Source organism: Cupressus sempervirens, chromosome 7 (genome assembly GCF_028749045.1).
Source record: "Cupressus sempervirens isolate cs-2001-9-10 chromosome 7, ASM2874904v1, whole genome shotgun sequence".
NCBI classification, from domain to species: domain Eukaryota; kingdom Viridiplantae; phylum Streptophyta; class Pinopsida; order Cupressales; family Cupressaceae; genus Cupressus; species Cupressus sempervirens.
This window is the reverse complement of record NC_143124.1, coordinates 1843998-1860057: the sequence shown is the minus strand read 5'-3', so window position 1 is coordinate 1860057 and position 16060 is coordinate 1843998.

Here is a 16060-nt window from a genome sequence, read left to right as displayed (position 1 = left end):
GTTCCAAATCATAGGAAGAGTACTTTTGTTTTGTTGCATTTAGCTTTTCACTAAAGAAAGCCACTGGTCTATTGCTTTGGCTTAAGACTCCTCCCATTTTTATATTACTTGCATCACATTCTACAACAAAAGATTCATTGAAAGCAGGCAGCTTAAGAATAGGCTTAGTAGCTACCTCCTTTAATGTTTCAAATCCCTTGTTTGTTGTTGGTGTCCATACAAACTTGGTCTTTATTCCACCCTTGATAGTATCCTCATGGGAGCACATATCCCACTGAAGTTCCTGATGAACTTTCTATAGTATTGAACTAGGCCATGGAAACTCCTCACTTTACTGGCATTTTTAGGAGTTGGCCAACTAAATATTGCTGCAATTTTGTCTTCATCTATTTTCGATCTCCTCATGAAAGAACAAAGCCTAGATAGACTAGTTCCTACTTCATGAAATCACACCTGTCTAGATTGATGGTTAAGTGTTCTTCTTTCAATTTGGATAGTACAATTCTACTATGTTCTAAGAAGCCTAGATAGACTAGTTCCTGCTTCATGAAATCACACCTATCTAGATTGATGGTTAAGTGTTCTTCTTTCAATTTGGACAATACAATTCTACTATGTCCTAAGTGTTCCTCTTTACTCATGTTGAAAATCAGTATATCATCTAAATAGACTACCACAAACTTACCTAGGAAGTTTTTTAGCACCTCATTCATGAGCCTCATGAATGTACTTGGAGCATTGGAAAGGCCAAATGGCATAACTAGCCATTCATAGATTCCTTCAGTGATTTTAAAAGTTGTCTTCCATTCATCTCCCTCTTTTATTCTAATCTGATAATAACCACTCTTAAGGTCTATTTTGGTGTAGTATTTAGCACCTCCTAAGCAATCCATTAAGTCTTCAATCCTAGGTATGGGAAACCTATACCAAATTGTGATCTTGTTTATCGCTCTGGAATATTTACATAATCTCCATGTTCCTCCTTTCTTAGGTGCCAAAATAGTAGGCACAACACATGGGCTGATGCTTTTCCTTATCAACCCTTGATCCATCAACTCTTGTACTTGCTTTGCAACTTCTCTATTCTATTCAGGAGTTAGCTTGTAAGGTTCCTTGTTTGGAAGAGATGCTCCTGGAACCAAGTCTATTTGATGGTTGATTGCTCTTTTAGGTGGTAGTACTGCTGGTGTTCCATTTGATATAATGTCTTTGAAGTCATCTAAAATCAATTGCGCTTCACATGGTATTGCCTCATTCTTAGATTCTATTTCTTCATTGGGTTTCACCATAATAGCATAACCCACTCCCTCTTCTTTGTCAAGAGTCCTCATGAACTCTTTCCCCTTCAATAGCAGCACATAGGTCCACTTCCTTGGTTATCAGATTCAAGTAATGACTAAATTTTTTAACTTAAACCATCCTTCTTGAAGGTGTATGAGGTGAGCTCACCATTGTGTATGGCTTTCTTATCAAACTATCATGGTCTTCCTAATAATAGGTGACAATTATCCATGGGCAAAACATCACATAGAATCTTATCTTTATATCCTCCTATTGTGAACTCAATCCATGCTTGCTCATTCACCAAAACATGTTGCTCCTTGTTTGGCCAGGTGACCTTATAGGGAGTGTTATGAGGTATTTTTGGAATCTTGAGTTTAGCTATGGCTTCATCTAAAATGATGTTATCAGTAGACCTTGAGTCTATGATAACTTTGCAAACCCTTCCTATTATCTTACATTTCACCCTAAAGAGTTCTCTTATTTGCTTTGTCTCTCCTTTGACTAGTTCTTTAATCAGCATCCTCTTTATCATCAAGTTCTCCTCACTTTCAGAATCCAACTAGATATTAGGTGACTTCACACTTGAAGCATCTTCATGGATGTAGGCTATCTTCTTTTCTCCTTGTGATGTTGATCCCTTTTCAAGACACCTATAGGTAGGATACCAAGTTATTGACAATGGTAACACTTCATTGTAGCAAAGTAGGATGGTCCCATTGCTCCTGGTGACCTACCTTGGCCTCTACCTCTACTTGAACCACCTCTTTGACTAGTTTCTCCATTTTGTTCAATAAGCTTGGATTGACCTTGGGCTCTACCTTGATTGCTTCTACCTCCATAGCTTGCCCTTTGTCCTCTATCATCTCTACCTCTTCCTCTATTCGTTGAGGTACGATCTTGCTTTCTTTTCCCTTTCTCTTCCACCTTTAAAGCAATTTGATAGTATTGATGGACTATTTTAGGAGTGACAAGGCTCATTTTTTCTTGGATAAACCACTTGAGTCCATTCAAATATCTTGCCAATCTAATGTTTTCATCTTCTACCACCTTGGACCTTAAGCATAACTTTTGTAACTCTTCAGTGTGAGAGTGCACATCCATATCTTTTTGCTTCAAATTTTGTCTCCTCCCATGTATTTGTATTTCATAATCCTTAAAAATGTAGGCTTGTCTGATTTTAGCCATCATTCCATTCCAACTAGAAATGGGACTTTTTCATTCTTTCTCCCTCTTTGTTTAAACAAACTTCCACCAGGTTAGAGTAGTTTACCTCTTAACCTTGATTTTTCCAACTTGACCTTTTGAGCATCAGAGACACCATTACATTCAAAATGGTTCTCCATTCCCTCAATCCATTCCATGACAAGGTCTGGATCCATCTTGCCACTAAATATTAGAATGCCTTCCAAGGCTTTACTATTTATTGCCTTTATTGCCTTCAATAAAGGCTCTTTTGGTAGACCATGGTCTAGTGTTGGAGTTTCTTCTTCCAACTCATTCTCTTTTTCTTTGGCTTCTTTCTCTTCCTTCTACTCCATCTTGTCCTTGACTTTATCTATTGTATCTTGGACCTAACTCAACAACTACTCAAGTTGTGCCAATCTTTCTCTCAAAGACTTGTTGTCTTCCTCTTGCTCTTCTACTTTCTTCTCTTGTTCTTCTACCTTCTTGGTTAATTCAGCATTGGTAACCATTGTGCTGGAACCACTAGATTCACTAGGTGACAACATTCACCTTGCTTTGCACTTTCTTTGCCCACACCTTTTACAGGCTCTGATACCACTTGATAGGGAGAATAGGGATGAACCAATCATTGATTCATGCTTCTTGTTTGCCTCTAATACTTAGGGTGTCTTTCTAGACCACAACATGGACTTATAGGACCTTCTTCAAGCAAAGATCCCCCAATCAAAAACCCTTCTCCACTATCTTGATCAATTTCCATTTCTTGTTGTCTATTAAGCTCTCATACTGGATGAAGAGCATTCAACATCTTCAAAAAAACTAGGTCTTTTAGAAAATTCTTCTTAACCACTTGTAGGATCATGGAAGGAGTCTCAACACCTTGCAATTTACTCCTTTGGCATGCTAAAACAACTTTCTATGGTTAAGTTTACACTTGATTTCACCCTTTCTCCTCAAAACAGGGCTACAAGGAAGAGCCCCAATTAGCCCTATTTCACCTACAAAATAGGGATTTGCTCATTTTTCTTCCACTAAACATTTCAAGGTGTCTTAATGGACCTCTATTCATTTAGTAAGAGCTTTGAGATTTTCTAGGTTTTAGGCCCTAGAATGGTCGTATAGTCCTTGTTCTAATTTTAAGTGTTTTAGAGGGTTTACAAGACCACAATGTTGTTTGGTTTTATTAGGTGCCAAGATGGATTGGTGGAACCTTTCCCTTCCACCCAAAGGACCTCCTCTCACTCCTTTGCAATCTCCATGTTCAACTTCCAAAAAAATTCCATGACCTTGCAAGAAACAAGCTCAGTAGCAACACTATTCCCTAGTTGTGCATGTTCTAGCTCGGCTAGGGCAAGAGCTTAAAATTGCTTGCCATCATTTTGAAGGGCCCTAATTTTTCCATACTATAGGACATTGAGTATAATCACTATCCCCAAGAAGTCATATAATTCCAATAGTGGGATAGTGAGTTATACCATTGTTAATGCAATCTGCTGATAACAGGACAACATACTAGTAAAAATGAAAAGATTTTTAAAACTATGAAAAAAAAGACTATCAAAACAAAATTCCTAAAGAAAATATGTCCTAAACAATCCAATCTACCATGAAAACTAGTACAACACACAATAACATTGTTTGAAAGCCTTAAAAACTCAGAAAATAAGTCTTTTTGCAAGCAATAACCATGCTACAACATGTTGTCTATACAAATGACAATCACTTCTGTCTAATTTAGGGTTTGGATAGTATTTATATCTCCTCCTAGGTCTTTCCCTTTCATCCTTAGGGTTTGCATCGACCTCCTTCAAGTTTTAAATGGAAAATCCACAATTTCTTGCAAAATTGCAATATAACAACTGTAGTGCCTGCCCCTAGTTTACATTTTCGAGCTACATTTCTGATATTATTGCCAAACTCTTTTAGGCCAATTTATGTTTGATGATTAGTATTATTATTTTAGAGATTATCAGATGATGTTTACACTCAGTTTATTATATGATGAGATTACTTGGTACTCTATATTTCATGCATGTATGATGATTATTCAATGGTTTCAGTTATCGATGATGATTAGTTAGATGGTTTATTATTCTAGGTGCTTCTTATGGATACTTACCCCATACTGCATGTGTATGGTGTGCGTGTTGTTTTATTTATGTATGGTGTTTCTAATATGGTTAAGGAAGGGAGTCGTAGTCACCTGCTAGTCGGGATCTACACGATGCACCACTTCCTGCCATTGTCTGTTTAGCTTAGAATATTGTGTTTGTACATGCGTGAATTTTATGCAGGTTGCAGGTACCGGGTATCGACTTCCCTAAATTGTCAGGATGAGCGTACCCTATCGCACTGTCTCAATGGTAAGAGAGGGGAGATAAACTCTTAAGTCCAAATCCTAAACCCTTTAGCCAATTGTCCTAATTGATAATTAGGACAAGTATCTGAGTTAAGTACCCTCCGAATGCATCAAAAGATGTAATTTCGTGATTATAACCCTTTTTGTTTGATATGGTATGTATTTTTCTATGATGGGTTTTTGTATGTTGCTTTATGAGTCCTTGGTGTATTTTCTATTAATTAAGTCTAATTAAAAAGATTAATTAATGATTTAATTTAATAGAGAATTATTATGATATCTTTATATTTAATTAATTAATTAATTAATTAAAAGAATTAAATTTGGAGATTAAAATTCAAAGATAAATTTAGAACAGGATAATATTTATTTAATTTAATAATAATATATTTGGAGTTCATTTTTAAACAAATGCTAAATATTATTGTTATTTAAATTAATTAAATATGTTATCAATTAAGTTCTAAAATAAATTAAAAGTTGAAAGATATTAAATTATTAAGAATTCTAGATCGCATGATCTAAGCATGAGTTTAAATATGAGAATTAAATTAAAAGATTAAATTATAGAAATTAATAATATTATTTTAATTTCTTAAAAGTGCACATAAGATTAAAATAATAAATTAATTTAAAATAGAAGTCAAGTGAAATATTAAATAAGGTTATTTAATAATTCAACTTAATGTGCATGAAAGTTGAATGCAAAAGAATAAGAAAAGATAATAAAGGTTAATTTGGAGTTAACTGAGTTGTGCAAAGAGTCTTCTCGAGTAAACACACAATTAGTGCCCCGATTTGAGGAGAAATTGCTTATCACAACTTTGGGAGTTCATTTTTGATATAGACGAATTGGGACGGGAATTTTTGGGAGACAATTTCTGGTAGCAAATTTCAAAAGGCTGATACCAAGAAAGTTTTCCAGGAGAAGGTTATTGAGAGGAGCGAATTCGCATACAGTTCCTGGAGATTGCATAATAGCATCAGGATCAGGTAGGGTCTTGTGTTTTTGATTATCCATTAAATATGCAATTATCCCTTCCTGCCTTCTTCGTGTCTGGGGTTTGTAGATCTGAATTCTCTGTGATGAAAGTTTTAAGCTTTCAATATTGTGAATTTATTAATTGTTCGTCAATAATTTCTGTATCCATGGAGACTGGATGAATTAATTAGAACCCTTGTTTTCTTGATTTAGAAATTAAGATTTAATTTAGTAAGGGTTTTGTTTTTGAAATTGAAAGTTCTAGATATAAAAATTTATATATATATGTATATATATCCTTTAAAAAAAATTGTTTTATTGAAAATTAAACAAAACTAATTTTTAAAATAAACCTGGATTTATTTTATTTATATTGAAATAAATATATATATATATATATACAATAATAGTTAATGTACTTAGTGGGAGGGGGGAGGGAATCACCCCGTACCTGCCCCCCACTGTCGGCAGGTTGACAGTATCTGCGTCGCAGGTACTGCGACGACAGGTACAGAGTACCTGCCGCCGCAGGCCCTGCGACCGCAGGTCTGCGGCCAAGCCGACGGGCTATAAACGTTTTTTTTTTAATTTAAGAAAAAAAACAACAACTTTGTTTATTTCGCTTTTTTTATATAATTTTAATTTTAATTTTTTTTTTAAAACAAATTTTATTATTTAAAATTTTTAATTAATAAAATTATAATATATTTTAAATTAATAATAGTTTTAACTTTATTAATATTTAATAAATAAATATTAAATGCATAAATATAGTTGTAAATATTAATTTATTAATTTTGGTATAAAATTAATAAATTAACAATTAGTGAATAATATTTGACTAAATTATAGATTTGGATTATTGATTTAATGAAAGTTATTATAGAAATGGGTTAATCGTAAAGGGGTAGATATGAAAACTTTGTTACTTGAAATTCGACATTAAACTGAAACATAAACCTTACCTTAACTCAAATAATATACTTTCAGATCCAATCTCTGAGACTTTGATGTTGTCTTTGTACTTTGAATGTTTTGGGGTTGGTTTAGCGTTGACCAGTTTAGGTTGTTACCAGAGGCTCGGGGGTTGTGAATGTGATGTCATGATGAATTGGTCTCGATCTTTCTTAACCCGGCCATGGTAATGTGATGAAGTGCTCTATGACATGATTGTGTTTACTGTTTGTTATTGCTTTCCAGTTTCCTTGTGTGAAGCTGAGGTGTATGTATTTGAGAATACCTAACTTAACCATTTCTGAGTCTCGATCAGTTATACTTGTATTACTTTTTGGTTGCTCATTGGAGAACCATTGGATTTTTATGACTTATCATTGATGCCTTCAGTTGCTGATAGAGAACTGTCGTGATTACATGATTACTATTTGATATTATCTGTTGCTCATGAAGAACTTATGTAATTTTGTGGATTATCTTTTTATGATGTTTTTCAGTTGCTTGTATAGGACTGAGGTGGTTTTATTATGATTCTTTGATTTACGAGTTCATGAGCTAGGGTAGGTTATCTATGTGTAGAGTCGGGAAGTGGCTTGCAATGGGGGTCGGAGCCCTAAGAGGCTGCCTTGAGACACCCATTGTAAGTCGTTTTTAATAAGTGAAAACATTTACACTAAATGAGAGAAAATGAACCTAACAAGATAATTGTATGTTCTCTCCCATGCCTTGAGTGCTAGTACAGGCTAGGATGGGGTAGAGAGGACGCTTGGTTACGACCTTGCATTCCATAGTATGCCTCGTCAGTACGAGAGGATACTAGTGGCCGCAGGATCAGTAGGGACCCGAGATTCCTAAGGGATTGCTCGGGTAACTTCTACATGACTTTTGCGATGACACTTTCCCGCTTGCATATTAGGTTTCCTACGTGTCTTGTGGTACCTCTGGGATTTAGATGTCGATCTTTTTAGGAACCCTTGAGTTAGCATACTTATAGGATTTCCTGGACTTAGAGAGTATTTATGATTATAGGTTTTGTTATCCTATTTGGGACTTGAGACTATCTCCTCAGCGTGGTGGGAGTGGACCATTTAGCTTCCACGCGGTCGGGTGGTAGTGCTTTTACTCTTACCATTGAGATCCGTTCCGTGGTCATCGTGGCTGGAGTTTTCGTGATTGGCATTTACCTTCACCTTGTTCTAGGATTATTATGATGGATGGTTAGATTTTATGATAGATGTTTTATCATTATGGATGTATCATGTATGGTGAATAGTTTCATATATTTTACTTTACTCGTATCATGGATTTGAGGATGTTGTATCTTGATCTTTACATATGTATATTCTTTTAAGCCTTTCATACCCTGTGACTTGTACAGTGGATGATTGAGCATTCTGAATTAATTTGCCAAGGAGCATTCGGAACAAATGTATATTATGGACATTGGAGTTTCTGATTATTCTTTCATATGTATGTGATAGTTGTTAGACTTAGAATTAATTAAATTTAACGTGACTCAACGTCTTGGGATCTTTAAGAAATGTAACTTACAATGTATGTTTGTCGATGATTACATGTTATTGCTTCCGCTACTATGTGTTTGATGTGTATGTTATACTTTCTTACTTTAAAAAAAAAAAAAAAATGTTTAGCAAACTTAGTGAAACTTTAGGTTAATTCTTTTGGATCCCTTGGTGGGGCGTTACAACAACTTTTGCAATTTTTCTTGCTTGCTCTTTTTAACACTTCTAACTTGTTATTTAGGCTATCCCTTGGAAATTCCATGCTAGGGACCCTTCCCTGAGCTAATGAATCATCCCTTAGGTTACTCATTTCCCTATGGCAAGGTATGCCTTGATTTTTAGGCCAAATTAGTGACTCTTCTAAGGACATTAAATGACATCCAATACCCTAGCTATCACACCTAAGTCCAATGACCCTTATTCTACTTACAAGGCCCACTTGGAGCATAATGCAACAAAAATGAAAAGGTGATTTCCCTATGATTGAAGATGCATTGCACCACCTAAACAGGTGGAATGTCAAATTCTCATTCCAATTCTCATTTGTTTCTTTTTTGCATTTGATAAAAAATTTGGACCCATTGTCCCAAATCCATGATCCGCATAATTCAAGGAACTAATATTTCCTTGTACTCACCCTCCTTTAGGTTGTTATTTATCACAATCAAATGACCTACCACTAGTGGTGAAGAGTTAAACAATAATGACTGGAGGAGTTGCCTTGGAAAAATTACCAAAATTCAGTATTGCAAAAATTCATCGTAGTCATTACCAGATTTATCACTAATTCTATCATTATAGAACTTATCACTAATTTATGGCAAAGGGACCTATTTCTTGCAGTCATTACTAAATTTTTGATTACATAAATTGCCCAAGTTCCTTGAGAAAATTGTTGAGGTCAATCAACTAGTGAACAAGTAATATGATCCACTTAATGTAGAAGTCTCTTGTATATCTTCACAGATCTTCATGTGAGAAAGTCCTTGGTATGACAATTATTTTTGTCGAGAAAGTAGAAAATGCGGTTAGCCCTAATTGATAATGTAATTCATAATGTTATGAATGTATGTAAAAGAGTCATATTAGTTGTTATATTGTCATTGATGTCAAGTTGTAGTTGGCTAGACATTATGATAATTCAGTAGAGTGTTAAATCAATTTGATTGATGAAGAGGATTTAAAGAAAGTATATTGAAGACAAAGTTGATGAGTATGGTATACAATGGGAACTTGAATGAGTTGGATAGTGATAATGTAATGTTAGTTTGTTTTACAATCATGTAATATTGTAATGTATTGAGCTACACAAGCTTAACTAAGTGATAAGGTTAAAGAAGGAAGATAGTATTTGTTGAGTGACAATGGCGTTCATTGAGATGTTGGCAAAGCAAGTTGGAAATTTAGTATTTCCTAAGTGATTCTAGTATTAACCAAGTGAGAAGTAATGTTCACCGAATAATAACTTGAATAAGAAAAGTGTAAAGATGGAATCTTAGGCCAACTTTTGATAATTAAAAAATTGAATATTCAAGATGTTCAAAGGAACAAGTCAAAGTTTTTTACAAGATCAATGACTAATAAAATTCAATAAGGATCCGATGATGGAGATTAACAAAGGATAAGGAAGAGCACAAAGTTCTACGAAAAGTTCTATTTTTTATGTAGCTAAATTTATTGAATCTGAGATCAACGATTGTGATTAAGCAATAATAAATGGAAGAATTTGGAAGTACAAAGATGATTATTTAAGATGTTCAAGAAAATTTTAGGTTGTTGATGTTGCTAATGAGGTCATTGGTTAGTAATTGATCGAATTATGATAAGATTGATGTGAATGTGAAGTTGTTGAAGCTGGAAATAAGATAGTTGAGTTGGATGAATTGAGTTAAGTTGAAGGAAGAAAGAAAGAGTGAATCAACCAATCAAGTGATCAGAGTAAAGAGATCAGAGTGAGAGATCAAAAAGAGAAAGAGCATAAAGGATATATGAGCAAGCAAGGTAGTGATATACCTAAATAGATCATTTTTACACTATTACTTTCTTATCATTATAGCAAAAAATATCATACACCGAGTGGACCTAATAAGTCTATGAAATCCTATATGGTAACATCGATTAGTGATGTTTGTAAGTCCTTTAGAGCAGACCACTCTTTAGACAAGATCAAGGAGAGATAAGTTCTAGATGATCTTTTAGTTAAAATCCTCTAACAATGTCACATTAACAATGTGTCCTAACATAGCTCACTTCAAAAGATTGAAAATTTTGGATTGTCGATCCCAAGTGGTTTTTCCCTTCCTAGGGTTTCCACATTTAAAATCTTGGTGTCAAATGAGTTGATATTATTATGTTGTAAGTTGTTTTACATGTTATATTTATTTTTCTACAACTCGATACCAATAAAGTTTATGGTTGGTAATAACTAAGTTTTATTACTGTTAGTTAGTTAGAAGAGAATAGTGAATTAATAGTTTGGATAAAGTATTTGAAATTGTTAAATGTGAAGTTGAATGAATACACCGAATGAAAGTCTATGATAATTATGAATATTGTTTGGTATTGAAGTTGTTTAAAGGGATTGTAGGATAACTGGACATAATTGATTCACCCCCACCCCTTTTAGTTATCTAACAATACTATGCTTCTTGTGTTGGAAAAAACCATGATTTTTCTAAGGGCTTGATTTTGGATGAGGTTTAACATTAGGCTACAAAATGTTCGTTAGGGTTTTATGGGATTCAAGTATATATCAGTCTTAACTATTTTCATATATTTATTAAATTCAAATTATAAAACCAACTTAAATTCCACTCTAAGTTTTTTCGAACTAAATGAGTCTAGAATAACATATTCAAAATAACAAATCCTAGTATAACAAATCCAGAGCAACAAATCCTAATGATTCACTCCTATTCCAATAGCCAAACATACCCTTAAGAAAGTTGTAACGTCTTGACTAACTTTTTTTTCGTCAATATATTTTGATAATCAGATTTGTAGTTTTGTCTAATTATTTTTCCTGAAATATTTTTTTCTAGTTGTCTCATGCATTGTACATGGAGCATTCCATGAAAAAATAATGTATCATCTTAACAACGCACATCTCACAAAATAGACATGTGTTATTTTCCCCATTCCTCTTTTGGCACCCACCATCTACTCATTTCACATCTCAACTGATGAGAGCCACTTCTAAGCTAGTTTATGTGTATATCTTCTCTCCATTTTATATTTACTCATATATACACTTTATCCTCATTATTTTAAGTGGGATTAAATTCCTTGATATAATAAGTTTTTTTGTGCCCATTGTGCCTTGTCCATATGATACTTCAAAAAAAATCACAAACAAACTTTTTTAATTTCTTTATTGCTAACTAGGCACCCTTGATGTTAACATCTTATTTTTTCATCCACTTGTTGTTTTGCTTCATCCATATATCTTTTGTCATATCTAGCCTTTCCTTGGTGACAAATTCAGGGCAATGATAGATTTTCGTGCCCTTAGTTTTCTTTAGGAAACTTAGCATCTAAACCTTTGCCACAACTTCTAAGGGGAAGGAGTCATCTTCTACCAATAAGATCTCATAAGACACAATTTTTTTTATTTTGAGGTTGTTGATGATAAAGTGTTTATGTATTCTTTCAATAAACCTTTCTCCAATTCTAATTTGATATACAGTTGCCCCAAATTTCACACACATTCTAGACCATAGGGGTGACTAATAGAGCAAGAACCTTTTAACTTGGTCCTACAATCCCATAATTCTGTATTTCTACACTTACTCTATAGAAAATTAAAAACTTTTCAACCCCCTTGAATTCTTTTTGTTCTGCATGTTTTCCAGTTGAGCTTGTTTTGAAAATCGATTCCAAATATTTTTACTCATTCACTATCTCTAGAGGATTAGCCTAAAAAAGAAACATGATTGAGGACTTCCTATTTCTCATCAAAGAGAATATCATCATTTTGTTTTTATTGTGTTTGTGCATTCCCAACTCTTGACAAAAGCTTTCGAATGTCTTCAAGAGTTCTCTTAAACCATTGGCCATCTTAGCAATTACGGTGATCATTAACATACAAAAGTAGTTTTATCACATAGCTAATCAATTGCACCCCCTTACCGCTGGTTTTGTCTAACCATTCTTCCAACTTGTCAATGTAAAGCCCAAACATAGTTAGAGATAACAAACACCCATATTTGACCTTAATGTCATTGCCAAAGCATTGGGACATCCCATATGTAGTTAATATTTTAGCTTTAACATGGTCATACAATCTATGTATTGCAACCCTAAGTTCCTTAGGAATTTCCAACTCTTTCATTCTATCCCAAAATTTTTCACATGACACTATGTCAAAATCTTTTTTAAAAATCCACAAAATAACAAAAAGTCTTCACTCCTTGAGGGTTCCATATTCTTTCAACCAGAAATCTGAGAGTGATCCATAATTGACAGTGGTATATTTTGGTCTAAAATCAGCTTGCCCCTTATCTTTTTTTCCCTATATTTTGCCCATCTACGACTTTTTTATTCTACCATGCTACCAAATATTTGCTTAAAGGGGGGTATTCATCATGATAGTGTAATAATTTGAAGAATTCTTTATGTCTCCACTTTTGTGAAGTGGTATCACCCTACTAGTTGTCTAGTTTTGAGGGAAATCCTCCTCATTGACATTGTTGAAGATATGATTGATATGAGCTACAATAATGTCAATACACTCTTAGTGAAATGGATATTAATTTTGAGAAAATGATTGCATCATCATCTCACATATTGAAAGGAAAAAATACCTTTACATCAAATTGAAACGATTAAAATCTTCTTATTTTTTCATACATTAAGCTACCCACATAAATTTAAAGTGTGGGTAAATTTAATTTGAGGAAAGGTGGGTGAAAATATTATTTTCATGAGAATTTCAGTCATTGATGATACAAGTTCAAAAAAATTAGTGTGTGATTGATCTAGCCTTTAATGATACTAACTCAATTTGTGAAGGTGCTCTGAAATACATTAGGCTCAAAAATCAATTAAAGGTTCATGAAACTAATGATTGCACTTGTCTTTAGTTTCTACACTCAATTTTTTAATGGAATAAATTCTCAATCTCAAAGACAAAAAATTTGGAACAATTTCATGGCTAAAAAGATACTAATATTGAAGAACTATAAGACTTGGGACTTGGTTTATCTAATGATATAAAATCCATTATCTCCAAATGGGTGTTCAAGAATAATAGTGAACCAAGTTTTGAGAATAGGCTCTCACTTTCAAAGAGAGGATTCTTAAAATAATGTCATGGATGAAGAAATTATGACATTGAAGCACTCTGAGATTTGGAGCTTTGTCAATTTTCCCATGTTATAAAACCCATTGGCTACAAAAGGGTGTTCAAGAAGCTCAAAGAAGATGGATCACTTGAGTGAATTATTTTTTGTGAGATCATTTCTCCTATTTTTAAGTGATTTATATTAGAATTTTTATATATTGCTATGTGAATTGGTATACCTTGAACGCCCATCCCTACATTTTTACCTAGAAAAATGTTGGGCCCCCTCTTTTTGCTTTTGCTTCTTTACATTTCTTTGTTTTGTTGTGTTTTACTTTGCTTTGGTTTTCTCTTGTATTCATGACCCTATAGTATGCCCTCCTTTATCTTAGTTTTTGTCAGGCCTCAGGGTCTTGATCTCTATATTGCTTTTTAGCATTATACAAATCAGATAGCCAATGCCTAAACTGTTGAGCCTTAATTGCTTAAAGAACATGTGAGGCATTAAATGCACGAGTTACAATAGGACATTTCAAAGGCCATTTTAATACCAAGTTATTAAGAGCTATTATTGAGAGTGCTTCTATGACTAAGTCTTTATTTATGAGAAGATTTGGTCGCGAGTGAAGTATTTTCAAAGAATTCTTTGATCAATTCAAGCGATATTTTATTCAGATAGGTTGGTCTTGCCATTTTTGTGAGTTAATTTGGGTCTTTTTCCCCCCTAATTTATGTCACTTAGGGTTTGTAGGGTAGTGTAATAAAGGGATTTCATGTAAATTCCCCAACCTTGAACTCAATTTAGGGCCTTAAAATTTTGTCTTCTAGGGTTCTTTTAGTTGGAACTATAAGAGGAGTAACTGAGAGAGGGGAGGGGTGAATCAATTACTACTAAAATAAATCTTAGATCCCTTAGATGCCAACACAAAACACAAACTTCACTAAAAATATTGATGCCCAGCAAACACACAGGCACTTAGTTTACACTAGCAATTGTTGTAACTCGGTAAGCACTGAAATAGCAATTGTAACTTGACAAATACTTAACATGTAAATCTTAAGATATTATATGTGATTAACCTTACTTAACTTAGTTTTAGTCACATAAAATAAATAGCATGAACACAAGTGACACGAAGATTTAATGCAGAAACCTAATTTGGGAAAAACCACCAATTACAACTAGTTACTGATTTTCACTCTTCTGAAGTGATCCTTGTTAGGAGTCAATCCTGTTAAAGATTACAAAACACACTATTAGGTGTGACCCTATTAGAAGTGGCCTTGTTAGAGGTATTTAAACACTTCAATCTAGAAATGCCACTTTGTTAGAGGATTTACAAATAGTTGTTAAGCCAACTCCATTAAGAAATTTAGATCACAACTATTAGAGAGTAACAATGTGAAGACCTAATTTCTGATGCAACTAAATTGTTAATTACAGATTTCAATTCTGGCTTGTATACTTGATCCTTTCTGATCGAATGTATCTTTGCTGCTCCTCGTAGATATTTTGCTTATCCTTCTAATTTGCTTCCTCTAAGCATCTTCAAATCTTTTATTCACTTTCACACATTTAATCCTCAACTTTACCTTAGATTTATATCTTACACATTTTCAAGTTATCTTGAATACAACTTAGAATAATTAATATTCATCTCCTCAGTCCGTTAGAACCAACAAACCAATATATTGCATTCAATATGCCAATTAGTCGACCTTTCTTGGTAGACACTAACTCAAAAACAATTTTCTTGTGTTAACCAAGTGAACTCGGTTAACACAACATCTTCACAAATTTGCTTTAGTAACTAAGTGAGCTTGGTTAACACTGGTTCCATCCAACTTTTCCTTGATTTACTGAGTGAGCTCGGTAAAACACTCAATCTTCTACAAACTTCTCTTTGTCGCCCGAGTGAACTCAATAGACATTGTCTTCTGAACTAGGCAAACTTTGGAATGCTCGACAGACATAGGAAACTATTTTTATGACCCAAGTTAGCTTGACATACAATAACTAGCAAAGATGTGACATTTTGTCTAACATCAAAGACAATACACAATAAACCAATTGTATTCAACAATCTCCCTCTTTGGCGTTGATGACAATACAACATTTCATAATAAAATGAAATTTTAGAGCGAGAATAAGGTAAGGAACATATCCTTAGTTTCATTATGATTCTCATCCATGAGAACTCCCTTTATCAATGTGAACTCCCTCTGCCTTTAGTTTCTTCCTCTGTCAGCAAAACTATTTCTTAAGCATCTTCTTTTGATAGCAATTTCTACCTTTTTGATATCAGACCAAGTTCATTCTCTTCTTTATAATATTTCTATGAAATGTATACTCTTTCTCTTTAGAAAATTTATGTCTATGATATGACATCAACAAATTCTCCCTCTTTGACATCTTATGCCAAAGACAATATTCAGTGAATATCAATGTACCTCAAGTACTGATTTATATGCAATATGCCCTTTCCAATACT